The sequence below is a fragment of the Arvicanthis niloticus genome, chromosome 8, assembly GCF_011762505.2.
Source record: "Arvicanthis niloticus isolate mArvNil1 chromosome 8, mArvNil1.pat.X, whole genome shotgun sequence".
Taxonomy (NCBI): Eukaryota; Metazoa; Chordata; class Mammalia; order Rodentia; family Muridae; genus Arvicanthis; species Arvicanthis niloticus.
In genome coordinates, this window is record NC_047665.1 from 70,437,992 (window position 1) to 70,452,184 (window position 14,193).

General features: G+C 39.9%; 1 long non-coding RNA gene across 1 annotated transcript in view; it reads left to right on the forward strand.

The window, feature by feature from the left end:
* Positions 1-13,663, forward strand: part of LOC143443215 (uncharacterized) — a 133,378-nt gene extending 119,715 nt beyond the window's left edge. Inside the window, exons 3-4 of the long non-coding RNA XR_013111981.1 lie at positions 9,202-9,270; positions 11,675-13,663. This is a non-coding gene — a long non-coding RNA (uncharacterized LOC143443215). The remainder of the gene's footprint in view (positions 1-9,201; positions 9,271-11,674) is intronic.
* Positions 13,664-14,193: the final 530 nt, after the last annotated feature.

Here is a 14,193-nt window from a genome sequence, read left to right on the forward strand (position 1 = left end):
AATTAAAATTCTGGGTACCAAAGCAAGGACAAGCTTCCTAGTTAGAAGTCCTCTGAATATTGTCACATTTGGATGCTGAGGATGATAGAAGACCTCCCATTTGCCACCTTATGCTTCTCTGGTTCTAATTTGTACACTTTGCTATAGTAAAACCATATAATGCTATGACATTAAATACAGTTTCTGACTTGAGATTAATTATTAGAGTCCTTGAATTTGTAGCCTGTCGAGAAAATTGCTTGAGCAAGATTCTAGGGCTGCCCCCACCCCAAAACTCAGACTGGAAGGAGGTCAGATTTGTAGATACTGCTGCCTTAGACTTTGCAGTTGGATATATCTTTACAGTTGATATCAGAAAACTAGCAGCTGGGTGGTGGTGGTGCACACCTTTAATCCCAGCACTTGGGAGGCAGAGGCAGGTGGATTTCTGAGTTCGAGGCCAGCCTGGTCTACAGAGTGAGTTCCAGGACAGCCAGGGCTACACAGAGAAACCCTGTCTTGAAAAAACAACAACAACAACAAAAAAAAAAAAAAAAAAGAAAGAAAGAAAAGAAAAGAAAGAAAGAGAGAAAGCCAGCAGTCTCAGGGACAGTGCTCTTAACTTTGAACTTGCCCAACTCTTGAACTATGAACAGAGTGGAGGAGGTGATTTCTAAAGGCACAAATGCTGGGTATACAAAATACCAAAGTAAACTAAAATAGATGTTAAGTATCTATGATGAAGTCTTGTTCTTATCTACAGATCTTTGAAGAAAAGTTATGCAAACCCATGGCAGCATGGTGTTTCTTTGTCTTTTACTCATGGTGACAGAGATGGAAAATGTCAGCCAAGAACTCTGACATAGAATTCTACCTCCAACCCAGTACATTGTGTTTCATATCATCTCTACCTACTGGTCCTTGAAATAAAAGCATTTGGGTTACTAACTATTGAGAAGGACTCATTTGCATGAATCAGAGATTGAACCCAGAGCATTGCATATGCCAGTCAAATACTGCATCTCTGGACTGGATGCTTGGACTCATAACATGAACTTTTGAACAACCTTTCATAACTTATTTATAAGTATGCATGCCTCTGTGTATGGGTATGTGAGGACAAATGCCTGTAGGAGACAGAAGTATTAGATTCCTCTAGAGCTGGAGTTGTGAGCTGCCAAACATGGGTGCTGGGAATTGAACTGAAGTCCTCTGCAAAAGCAGTACATTCTTAACTAATGAGACATCTCTCCAGCCCCTTGAACAATCTTACTTTTCAATCTAAATTGCAGAGTTTCAGAAAGGTACATAGAAAATTTCCAGGTATCAGGACAGGTAGGACAATGAGATAGACAATTGAGCCTGTCATCACCTTTGCAATAGTATAAGCCAGAGGCCAGAATGAGGGGATGCACAGGCTGTGCCTCTGCTTCATTTCCCAAGAGTAGCCTGGGGTGGGGTGGGGCAGGGCAGATAGATCTGCAAAGATGGAAACTATTTCTCTGCAAAAAGACCAGAGTAAAGGTCCTAGAGTTTTATAGGGCTCAAATGGCTTGAGTTTAAAATAATGAATGAGACTATAGAAAACTTCTAGTCTCCATCAGCCTACACAGCATAAGGTGCTATTGGTTGAGTGCTAGAACAGCATTCCAGGATGCCTTCCTCTGCAAAGATTTCCCATTGAAATCATCTAAGCTTAGGTATGGCTCTGGGAGAGCATGTCCAACCAGGAGAGGGCTTGAGCCTCCAAAAATAGCAGCCACTAGGGAATAGTATAGTGCACTGGCTTCTCTGTGACACAGGGTCCCTGTTCTTTGTGAGACCTTACCAGCTAAAGCCTTTGACACATAGTAGGTACTCAGTAAGTTGTTATTTCTATTGATGGAAGCATTGGTGGGAGTAGAGTTACTGGAGACACCCCAAATGATGTTCCATTAGCCCTAATGTTGCCAAGTATTGGAGCAGCTGGTGCCTGCATTGTGGTATTCCAGCAGTTAGCCATACCTCCAGTGGTTTGGACAGAAGGGTAAGATGTGGTGGAAAGTTGATAAAAGGCTGGCAAAAGAAGCAGAAAAAAAGGAGAAATAAACAATGGTTCTGAGATGCTTGCAAAGGGTCCTCCTGAGCTTTCTGTAGGACATCATTTTACAACTCCACAGGCTCTTGTGGAGTTATAAACTCTTGTGGAGTCATAAAGCATATTAGGCTATGGATGCCTTCTGCCATTTGGCCTTTGGGCTCATTCACAATGGTATAGTCACAATATGCTGTGTTGCTTTGGTCCCATCTGCCCATGGTGTCTTCTGATTTAAGCAGAGGCCATAGCCATGCTGCTCACCCATCTGTCCCACCTGGTTTTGCATTTGTCCAAGTCAGCCCTAGAGCCCACAGGTTCACACTGCAATGTGAACTGAGGAAGCCATGGTACTCAGTGTTAACCCTGAATGACAAGATGAAGGAGACAATATCTCTAAACAAGGTGAATCTTTTAAATATTTCTTGAAACTATGTATTTTCATCTTTTTACAAATTATTGCCAGGAGGTTAAGTCTGTATAGTCATATGAACAATATGATGGAGTGCATTTTTCTTTTACCTTTAATAAACTTGTTTTTTTTTTTAAAGAAACAAAGGTTGTATTCAAGTGTCTTGAAGATTTTCCTAAGATCTTGAGTTATTTAAAACTCACCCATTAAACATCTGAAGAAAAAGGTTTATTACAGTTTTTTTTTTTTTTAAAAAAGCTGATTTAAAGGCTCAATTTGGAAGGATGGGAGGGAAGTATCACACAATAATTTTATTGCCCTGTATTTCTGCAAGTGTCCAGTGTTATAGGCAATCGAGCCACAATTTGCTCCATAAATGGACAGGCTGGCAAACATTCATTTCTGTGTATGAGTGTGAGTTGATCTTAGATCATGTCTTATTTTCAGTAGCAAAGATGTGGAGTTGATGAAGCGTTATTGCTTTGCAGCACAGAAAACAATTATGTTACAAAATCAGTCATGTGAGGATTGTCATAATAGCCCAACAGCTATGACAGGAAAAAGGAACAGATACAGCTACCCTCCAATGCACAGTGAAATGGTGAACACTTTGTTAAATATCCCCAGGGTCAATTAAACAGGCATATGATCAGATTGGTGGCTGCCAAGCCTCAGTGGGAGCCAATTAGAACATACCAAAAATGAAAAAAGATGAATCCAGGAAAACAGCATTAGATTTATGGAGGAAAGGAAATACATCATTGAGCCAAGAATAATCTTCATGGGCATCCTTTGAAAGAGATTGGGAAACAGAGGGCCGGATGATTCTTCTGCAGTTGTGGCAATTTGAGTATTTCTCCTGCAGTAATTCAAGCCTTCAGTGCAAGGGAATTAAATTAGTCAGATTTAGTGTATACTGTATGAGAGCACAGCTCTGAAAATTGTAGCCATTATTAATTTTGTTCTAGAAGCAGCCTTGCATGAAACGTTGGAGTGATTTTTCTTTTCTTTTTGCATTTAAACTACAGATAAACACCACAGATTGCTACCGATGTATGCTAGTGTATAATGCAGGAGATAGTTCAGCCATTTCTTTTAAAGTCAGATATTCAATTGCGAAAAGATGTCTGAACAATCTAATGACAGATATTCATTAAGTCAGTGCAGTCAAGACAAGTTACCATTCCACATAGTTGATACTAATCTTGTTTTTGCAGTTCTGATTGGCTTTCTGGGGAAAATCTGCACCCCATGTAGCTCTGACTTTGTCCAAAACAGCACCAACTTGAAATACCATTGGCTTACTCAGCAGCATCCAAACCCACAAAACAAATAGGTCAGATCAATCTCAGGGACTCCTTTGCCACAGTAAATGGATGTGCCCTCCTTAAAGCAAGGGGCACTGTTCCAACACAATTATTCCTAATGGAGCAGACTGAGAAATTCCTTTCAAATAAGGTCACTCTATGGAATCTATGTCAGAATAAATATTCAGCTACTCTTCAGAGACATGATTTCCCATGAAACATTGGTGACCTGTGGACTGTATGTAGCTAGCTCTGTTTAGACAAAAAAGAAATTATTTTACTCTAGCACAAAACTTGTATGTGGCCTGGAAAGAATGTGCTTTAACCCCCTTCTCCCCCCCCCCCCCGCTCCCCATTTTCCCTCAGCTCTTTGCAAAGGCATTGATTGCATATGCCAGATGTCCGGAAGCAATAGCATTGCTTTATGTGTTCACAATAAATTTTATTAAAGGAAAAGTTCCAAGTGACAGATGTCACCAATGAATGTTCTCACCAGTACAATGAAGACACAGCTCTGAAATATACCATTGTGGGGTAGATGTAAATGAAAGGCCAGTTTTGTTAAAATTTGACAAAACATGATACTTTTGCTGTTTAGGGAGTGACTGAATTTCTCAGGTAAGAGGACATATACTTTATCCCATTTCATATTCAAACCTATCCAAATATAAGCCTTGAACCTAATAAATATTTAAGAGATGTTCAGAATGACTGTAGTGAGACTTTTCCTGGAGAGACATGAACTAAGATCTAGGTAGCACAGATAGAGCTGATGATAGACCAAAATAATGATTTCACTAAGGTCCAACTTGGTAAACTAGTGAGTTTATTGGGTCATTTACTTTACTGGAAGCATAGGCAAGGAGTTACAGCTTCATCACCAGTAAGTCCTCTCAGTATAGGTAGTGACTCATAAAAACTGCATGCCGAAAGCTCCCTGTATGTCTCAGAGATAGTCTAACAAGTTGGAGAGTCTCCTCCATGCAGCCTAGACGCTGAAAAAAAAAAACCCTATTCTTCCCAATAATCACTACTGTTTATATGACCTTGTGGTGGGAGATATCTGATGAACCCTGTAAGTTTTGGGAACTTCCTAAGACTTATGAATTGTTTACTTTATGAGTCTTTAATGAGCTTCCCCCTGGGATGGAATGCTTCAATTCTGAGAAAATGTTACACAGCAGTGACCATGACACACTGCTTTTATGAGATTGTTTTGATTGACATAAGGCAAAGTTTGGGGTATCTGACAAGTCATGAGAAATAATAACAAGCTTTAGATATGCTTCCAAGAATATACAAGCTTTTAGTGAAAAAATAAATTAATTCTTTCTTCCTAAAAATAATTGTATCCTTTGTAGGTATAAAATAATAGAATAGATGCTTTAAGTCACCCTATGGCTTAGGCTATGGGTGGTGGCATCTCTTTTCTACCAACTATGGATGCCCAGTTAATAAAAGGTCTAACATTACCAGAATTCTCTAGAAATCCAGCCATTATACCTTCCTAAACACAGAGCCTATGATAAGACTTACTTTATTAGATTGAGTTAGAGGATAGGATATTTAAGGACATAAAAACTTTTGGAAACATTTATTTGGGTTATCTCCAACACCTTCTACAAAATTTATAATTCAAGCAAGAAGCCTTGGAGACACTGAAGGCTTATGTGATTTTATCCCCCATTGCTTTTATTTGGAAAGGTCAGCACATCATTTCATCTTTGTCTCAGCAGTCACTATTTCTGTACATCAAATAGGAATATTTTTCTCTTGGTATCATGCCATTGTGTCTTATTGCTTCTTACTGAAGATGTGTCCCCAGTGCTCTGGTTAAAATTTGACAAGACATGATACTTTTGCTGTTTAGGGAATGACTGAATTTCTCAGGTAAGAGGACATATACTTCATCCCATTTCATATTCAAGCCTCCTCAAACATAAGCCTTGAACCTAATAAATATTTAAGAGATATTCATAATGACTGTAGTGAGACTTTTCCTGGAGAGACACGAAGGATAAAGTATGAGTTTGTTAAGGACTCACTTGTTAAAAGCTCAATGTGCACGTGGTAATCCTAAGATAAGAGCATGGATCTAGAGAGAGGTCATTGAGGGTAAGTTCTAGGGGTAAATGTAGCTTTTGTGGGTTATCAGTGATTACAAAAAAAGAGCTACCCTAGATTCTCACTTCTCTCTGCCTATTGTCTCAGCACATTATCTCTCCAGCCCATATACTTTCATGAAACCTTCTGTTATGACTAGACATAGCCAGGGGAAGTCATTGTTAGAACCTGCATCTTGTTGTCTAGACTTTCAGCTCTCAAACTGTGAGCTAAATAAATCCATCTTCTTTCCAAGGTACCTACCATCTGGTATCTAGTTTCAACAACAGGAAATGAAGTAATAAACCTAACATCTTAGACATGGCTGATTCTATGCCCTCACTATTGTTATTTCTAAATTTCCATCCTTTTTCATTTTTAGATACTCACATAGACAGTGTAAGTGTTTTTATATTTTTGCAAGGATAACTTATTTTTAGTGATTCATATACTTTTTAGTATTGAACACATTGATCTGAATACAATAGCCAAGTCTGATATTTGCTGCTATGCCGGGACAATACGGAGATGAAGAATATTGGAAATAGCTTCTTTTCTGAAGACACACCTTTTCAGATGGCTTGTGATGAAATGCTCCCAATTTATCATAGAGTGCTAGTGACAAAACCAGTTCATTTTCCCAGAGCCTCTTCATCTCATCACAAAGTCACTGGGACACAATAAGGACATTTATCACGGAGCGATTAGAAAAGGTTCACTTTGACATTTCAAGAGAGGATGGTTATAAGCTTTCTTCCTTAGAGATGCTGAAGATTTGGAAACGAATCAACTAGGCCTAAGGAGCAACTCAAATGTGATGTTTTCCTATCTCCAAAGTTAGACTATTGAATAAGAAAATTGGAGACCATTTCTCTACATTCTAGTTATAATTTTGTTTATAGTATTTTTAATATATATTTTATTAAAAAATTCAAAGCTTTATGATCGATTACATAAGCAATATGGCAGTAAACTTTTTTATTGTTTTATTTTAAATGGAATCTTTAAAATAGATAAGTATGAATAGCATAATATTATAAAAGGTATTAACTTGATCTCTTCAGCTATTAATAATTTGCTAATCAGTCTCCATTTCTCTGACCTTTCCTACAGTATTATAAAACACTTATTGTTTCATACCTAGTTCCTTAGAATATGTTTCTAATTAATAAGATCTTTCAACCACTATTTTAACTTTTTAAAAATTTTTCAAAATTTTATGAATGTGTATCATAAAACATGCTCATATCTAGTCCCAGCTTCCCACATCTCCCCAAGCATATTTTTTCATAATGTCGTATCTTTTATTTTGTTTAATAACTCATTAAGTCTAGTTAGTGCAGCTGGTGTGTGCAAGGTTGTGGGGTCAGTCACTGGAGCATGGGAAGCTATGAATAGATACCTTCACAAACAAACAAACAAACAGCAAACACACTGTCATAGCTCCTTGGTAATGGGTGGACTTGAGGAGCACCGTCTAGGCAGGATTGAGGAGTACCATCTAGGCAGAATTTTGGCTTTTTTGATCTTATACAGGTCTTGTACAGCTAACCATATCTAGTACAAGTTAAGCTGATTTCAAATGACAACTTAAAAATAGTTGGAAGAGAATTACCCTGTGTGTCCTAGAAGACATGGTTATTAAGTGAAAATCACATAAAGGTTAGAGATACCTTCCTAGAAGTGATTGGTCAGGAAGGCCCTGGAGGTCTCCACAAACAAGACAGGCTATTGTCATTGTTCTTGGTTTCCAAGCACAACTGCATAGTAGGACCCTATTGCTCAACATATCACACATTTTGGTTGTGTTACATAAAGAAACTGACCAGAAGGTGCTATGTAGGCTGCTAGGGGAGAGAAGACATCAATCACCTTACCAATGCAGAACCTGCATGCCGTAGGTAAGATGTATTCACTGGTGCAAAGGTGGTGTGACTGTTAATGAGGTATTAGCTGTCAATGGGATATTAGTTGCATTCCAGCCCTGCCCCACAGGAGGGGGATCTCATGCCTTATACTGTAATCTTGGTCAAAAGCCAGTAGCTGGGGGAGGTTCTAGGATCTAGTGTAGAGCCTGTTATTGTTATTTTGCTAAGTGGTCATGCTGTTAAGTTTTCTTCTAGATATTTATGTTTATAGCCACAGACTTTCTCTCAATCTTGGTCTGAGAAGGGTCCTTTTGCAGCGGGTAGCAGTATAGAAAGATGTAGCTGGCCCAATGCTAAGTATAAGGATCTCAGTGCTAGGCCAGGTGTGATGTAAATGCTCCTTTAATCTCAGCACTTGGGAGGCAAAGGCAGGTGGATCTCTGAGTTCAGGGTCAGCCTCGGCTACATAGTGAGTTCCAGGACAGTCGCAGAGAGAACCTGTCTTGCAAAACAAAACAACAATAACAAAAGGAGTCTGGGTGGTCAGTTACAAGATGTGTCTGTAAAACCTCCCAACCACTGAGGTTCAGGGCGTTATCACAAAAGAGGACTCAGAAAGAAGACCTAGAAGATAGTTCTGGACATGGCCATCTCCCACTATTTTTCATTTTTTTTTATAAAGCAACAATAAAGGTTTTGAAGAAATTGTTTTAATATAGATTTAAGCACAGGTATTGGTGGAGCTAGAGAGGTTCTTAGGAGAAAGGCAGCACTCACCCAAGTGCAAATGTGGGCTTCTCAAGAGAAAGAGCCATCATCCCATGTATTTTTCTTTTAAAGAGGGATAACTGCTAACTGACATCACAAACAATTCAGCTAACAATAATATTCTCAGTTTATTTAAGCCAAGACAATATTCAAATCTCCCAAAATATCTCAAAATGTTTTCTGAAGATTGTGTGTGTGTGTGTGTTTTAAATCAACTTCATAAAGTTTATATGCTTAAAGTAATAAGCTGCTGCATAAAGTAACAGGCTGCGTCTTTTTATTATTGAAAACACACATTCCCTTTCTTACCCCTGCCCATTGCTGTTCATGCCTTTAGTGTGTTAGAGAAAGTAGGTCATTAGTCCATAGACTGTCATGTCCTAGACTCTGCCCAAATGGTGTTGACTGGCTTGTTATCCAGTCCACCATCCTTTACGTAGCTGTAATTTTGTCCACAAAAATCATTGGAGTAGCTTGAACTACTTCAGACACGCTCAGTTCACAGGCGGAGTGTCCAATCTCAGGTGCATGGTGACTGATTGTGCCAGGTATTCTGAAGTTTTAAAGCTGGGCAGTATTCCCAAGTTGTACTAGTTTATACCCCCAATATAAGACTTGCCATCCATTTTCCTCAAGTGAGCTCCTTTTACTATGCTTACTGACAAAAGATTTATTTTCCATGACTAACAGACTTGAACCTTCTTGGCTCATGCACGCCACAAGTGCATTCCTGGTTCCAACACCACTCCATATCCCTAGGTACGTACACATTTCAGGCTTTATTACCCCTTTATTTAAGTGTTGTTTACTCTCTATTTCCCCTAGTGTTCTTACACAATCAATTGGGGTTTTTGGACTGCCGTTTTCTTCTGTTATCTTGTTTACTAAGCAGATTTGTCAATGTCTTAGATACAGATCCTCATAGTAAAGTCCAGATCATGTTTCAAATTACACCCTGCTGCAACACTGCACAGCTGTAATTGGCAGCATCCATTTGCTTGATTCTGGTGCCTTTCTCTGTAAGGTCCCAATTACCTAACTAGGCTATCTGGATGAAGTTCAGTAATTGGTCAGTGACCTAGCAACACACCTATAACCTTGTGGCTAATATATTTTTTACTACTTGGCTATATTTTCATTTTGAAAATCTCATTTTTTTTGTGAGACAAATAGCTATGTTCTTTTGTAACCCATTGAATAATTTACATGTATATGTGTATAATATGCATATGTATATGTATGTATTAGTGCAAATGATTTCTTTTCACAGAAGCTGTTTTGTTTGGAGGCAGGAAACTATCCAGAAAAAGTATTGGAAGTAATAAATAATTCTTTAGGTAGAAATTCAACTGGGCAATATTTATTTTCCAACAACATCTGTAGACTTTCACTAACTTTTCTCTACCTCTCTGTGACAGGACATTGTAGAGTGATAATAATAACAGATATCTCCCCATGCATGCTTACTGGGTGCCAGCCACAGTCACAGACTGCCCAATCCCAGGCTTCCACATAGGATATACATTTTCAAAGACCAAACAGGTGGCTAGACTCTGAAACAATGGTCTCTCAGGCATGACCCCTGCCACTTTTCCCTTGAGAAGCCTGAAGGAAAGCTGCCACCTCTGCAATTTCTACATTGTAGGCATTTGCTCAACAGCCTACCAGTGATAGCAAGATTTCTCAAGGTAAATACTTTCACACTGTTGTCTAAACTTGAGTCAAGTGCTTATAATGAGACTGGATTCCGTATATGATACATCACCAGAAAGCCAAGAAACTAGCACTCACCATGATTAAAAATGGAAAATGAATATGTAGAAACATGAGTAAGAAAATAGGTGGGTGCCATGGAAACGTGATTCTCTTGAACAAGACAGTTATTGGGAGACAGCAATTGGGGTGAATAACCTTAGACCCAGAATGGAGTCTCACCATGTAGCAATGTGTAGTCATTGGTTAATTATAATTTTCTGACTGTATATATAAAGTAATTAGGACTAATTGATCTCAATCAAACACACACACATATAATTTTAAAGAATTTATTTTTATTTCTAATTATGTTTATAAGAGTCCAGTGCCTGCAATGTCCAGAAGAGAGAGTCAGAGCCCTCAGAGCTTGAGTTATAGGTCATTGTGTGCTGCCCCAACATGAATGCTGGGATCTGGACTCTGGTTTTCTACAAGAGCATTGCATGCTCTTAACTACTAAGTCATCTCTTCCATCCCTGCTTGTCCACATTTTCAAATCTGAAGAATCTATTTGGCTACTATGAAGATCAGCTTCTGAACCATTGACCCTTCTGGGCATTGACCTGCTGCTACTTCTTACATACCATCTCCCAGGTAGGGAGAACATTTTTTGCAAGACTCACTTGCTCTGCTGCAATAGATCAACACCCACAAGAGAGTGGATGTGAAGCCTTCGTCTGCCTGAGCAACATATACACAGTAAATGATAGGATTTATATATATCTTCCTTAACTGGCCACTATAACAGGACAGTGGCTATGGAAATTCTATCATCTTCAAAGCAGTGATTATTTGTGTTTTTATTATGTGATTTTGTCTTTCTGGAAACAACTCCCCAACCCAAAAGGTCCACCAACATATGCAGCAAATAATTCCAGTAAGCTCTTCTTTTTTCTCTATTTTTTCCCCAATATGGAGGAGCAGCCCCTGAGGGCTTGGGCATTGTAGGCAAGCACCTCCCTGCTTAGCTACACTCCTAACCTACAAGTGAGCCTTCTTTGTGCAGTTATTAAAGTAGTGGGGATTTAGGCTGAAAAGGTTAGGCAAAAGCCTCTGGAATTTGCCCAGTTTTCCGTTTGCATCAGTGTTGAGGCTCAGCTGTGTGTAGAGTAAACAACTCATGCCTGAGCCTCACTGAAAGGAACTTCAGGGATCATGTAGTTTATGCCCTGTCTGGGAGCAAGACCAGCAGGAATTCCATTTCTCGGGGGTTGTCAATGGTGCAGCATCCTTGAAAATAGACTAAGGAGCTGCCTTTATTTTTTTGTTTTCGCTGTGGTTATTCCTCTCTCTACATGTGTATGCATGTTACTTCAGGCATCTCTGCTGCCATTATAAGCCATAAAATTTTCTGTGTCATGATTCTGGAGATGATTTTTAAATGTGTTTCTGTTGTCTTTTTCTGCAGGGCTCCCTTTAAAGTATGTCTACGAGAAGGACGGAACTTAAGAGCTGTGAGAAACGAGAGGCATGTCTGTGTAGGAGAGAATCGGGAGTTCGGATGTTGCTTTGTAGCTTTTTGGAAATCACCGGTAGCTCTTCTTTGCCGTCCTTTCTTCCTCTTCTTTTAGAACAGTTCAGCCATTTTATACAATTTTGTCTTGATGTGAAAGTTTTATATGCAGAGGAATCTGGTAAATATCATAGACAGGTTTTCGTATGGGCTTTGAGAAGGCTATCAGAATGACTAGGGTTATTAATTTCTCCCAGGTTGTCTTCCTAGGAAGGGCAAGGCAGGGTTTGGGGAAGTTGAGCATGGTACACAGAGGCAGGGTCTTTTCTATAGAGACAGTTCATTTTGAAGGTTCTGCAGTAAGCATTCTGCTCCCTGCCCCCCTTGAATCTTCCCTTCCCTTTGTTTTTCCGAAGGAAGCAGATAAGAGTCTAGGGAGATAAATGGCTGAGTGTCTGAACTTCCTCATTTCCCTAGGGAAGCTGAAAACTGTCAGGTGCTCATCTCACCACACCTCCAACAGTGAGGCATGAGAGGGATTTGGCTTGATCAATAATGTGTCCTCAGTATAGCTAGTGACAGACAAGAGCCTGGCAGCTCAGCTCCCCAGGGCAAAGGTCCCAGGGCAGTGCTCTGTGCACAGAATTGAGCAGAGGTGCAGCAGCAGCGGAGGAGCTTCCATCATTCTGAGTGGTTCAGTCCTGGAGAATGGAGAGCCAGACTCACGAGGGTGTCCCTGAGATTTCGATGCTTTAAAGTGGGGGGATCTGTGTTTGGGAAGGTGCCTGTGTACCACCTCTCACCCTGCTCCTCTCCTTTGTCCAAACCAAATCCCCCAAAGCGATGGCATTACTAATAACTCAGAGAATGGACTAAAATAAACATAAATGTCTTTGGCCAAGTCACACTTTCTGATGCGTTCAACACTGGCTGTCTTCCTGTTCTGTCATGGAGACCAGCTCTGTGAAAAGACCTCCATGTGCTCCGAGGTCTTCGTACCTAAGCCAGGTTGAAGACAAGACTGCAACCGGCCCTTAGTCACCTTCTCCCGATCTCCCTCACTGGTCCACTGAGTCCTTTTTTGTGGGTGAAAACTAGCACTCCAGGGCTGGGATCGGCTATTACCTGCTCCAGCATTTAGAGAGACACAGCCTCTGAAAATGGGAATATAATTTATCAAACAGTGTATGTTCAATGATTCAGAAAGACCCATATATGTCTCTGTTTTAGCCAGTTTAATGAAAATGTGTCAACTTCAGTTAAATTCTGCTATTACTGTGCTATCTCCTAGCTGAGCCCAAGTAGCTACGTCTCAGAGGCTACTGCAGGGACACTCCCTTTCCAGAGGTACTTTCTCATCCTAAAAAGGATTTTGGGGTTAAGATGGAGTCCTTTTCAATGGTCAGAAAACCAGTGTATCATTTCTAGAAGGAATAGGATGACAACACTGTAGCCTTAGCTACCACTGGTTTAGGAAAGAAAAGGGTCTGTGGCAGTGTCTTCCAGGCTGCGTGATTTAAAGGCATTGCAGGACAGGCTGGAGCCAGAGGCCAATGCAGAAGAAGAAGTCTTATTGTCTAACAGCTACCAAAGAAAATGACATTCCTTATACTTCTCTGTGACATGAAGGTCAAGGCTTCTGGTTTGGAGACAATTCGTATCCCAAGGGGGTGGGGAGCAGAATATTATACAGTCACAGAACTGTTCTCCAAATAGATGGCGACACACATGAACAGCCAAGGATCTGTATTAATGTTCCATGGAAGGAAAATGATTCTCATCTGAAAACAGCAAGCATTCTGCTTTTGTATGAAAGAAGAGCCTAAGGATATGAGTGGGGATGTAGTTATGTTAGATGCAGCCCCCCTCCCCCGCCCCCTCTGTAACTATAGCTCAGCTACCTTAAGGGTCAAAACACACATGGAGCTCCATGTAGCAGGAACAGAGTAGAACCTTCTCCCTAGGTGGTTAGGCTGCCATCTATGGGGACAAAGTTTGCCTCTCATTGTGAAAGTTTGACAGATGCAGAAGTTCAGAGGAAATAAAGCCAATTGTCTACTTAGCACCCTGAGAATTTCTTTCCATGTCATTATACTTTGAATGTCCAAAGCCAAAATCTTTTGCCTATTGCCTTGGGCTGAGATTTTTCATGTTGATTTCTTCATGGGTAATTTGCATTTTATAATTTGCATTTCAGTGAGACACACACACACACACACACACACACACTCCACTTTATTTTCCTATTTGTTGGATTCCTGCACCATATTGTCAGTCTCCTAGGAAGGTTTAGCAACTGTTTTCTACCTTTATGGGAACAGCAAGAATCTTCGAGTCCTCTTCAGAAAAAGAAACAATCAATCGTGTGGCTTGTTGAACTAGAATTCTGTCTATAGTTTCCTTCCCATTTACTCCTCTTCTTTAAAGAATATTGGATTTTGACAACTAGTTCCTATAATTCACTGTTTAGTAAC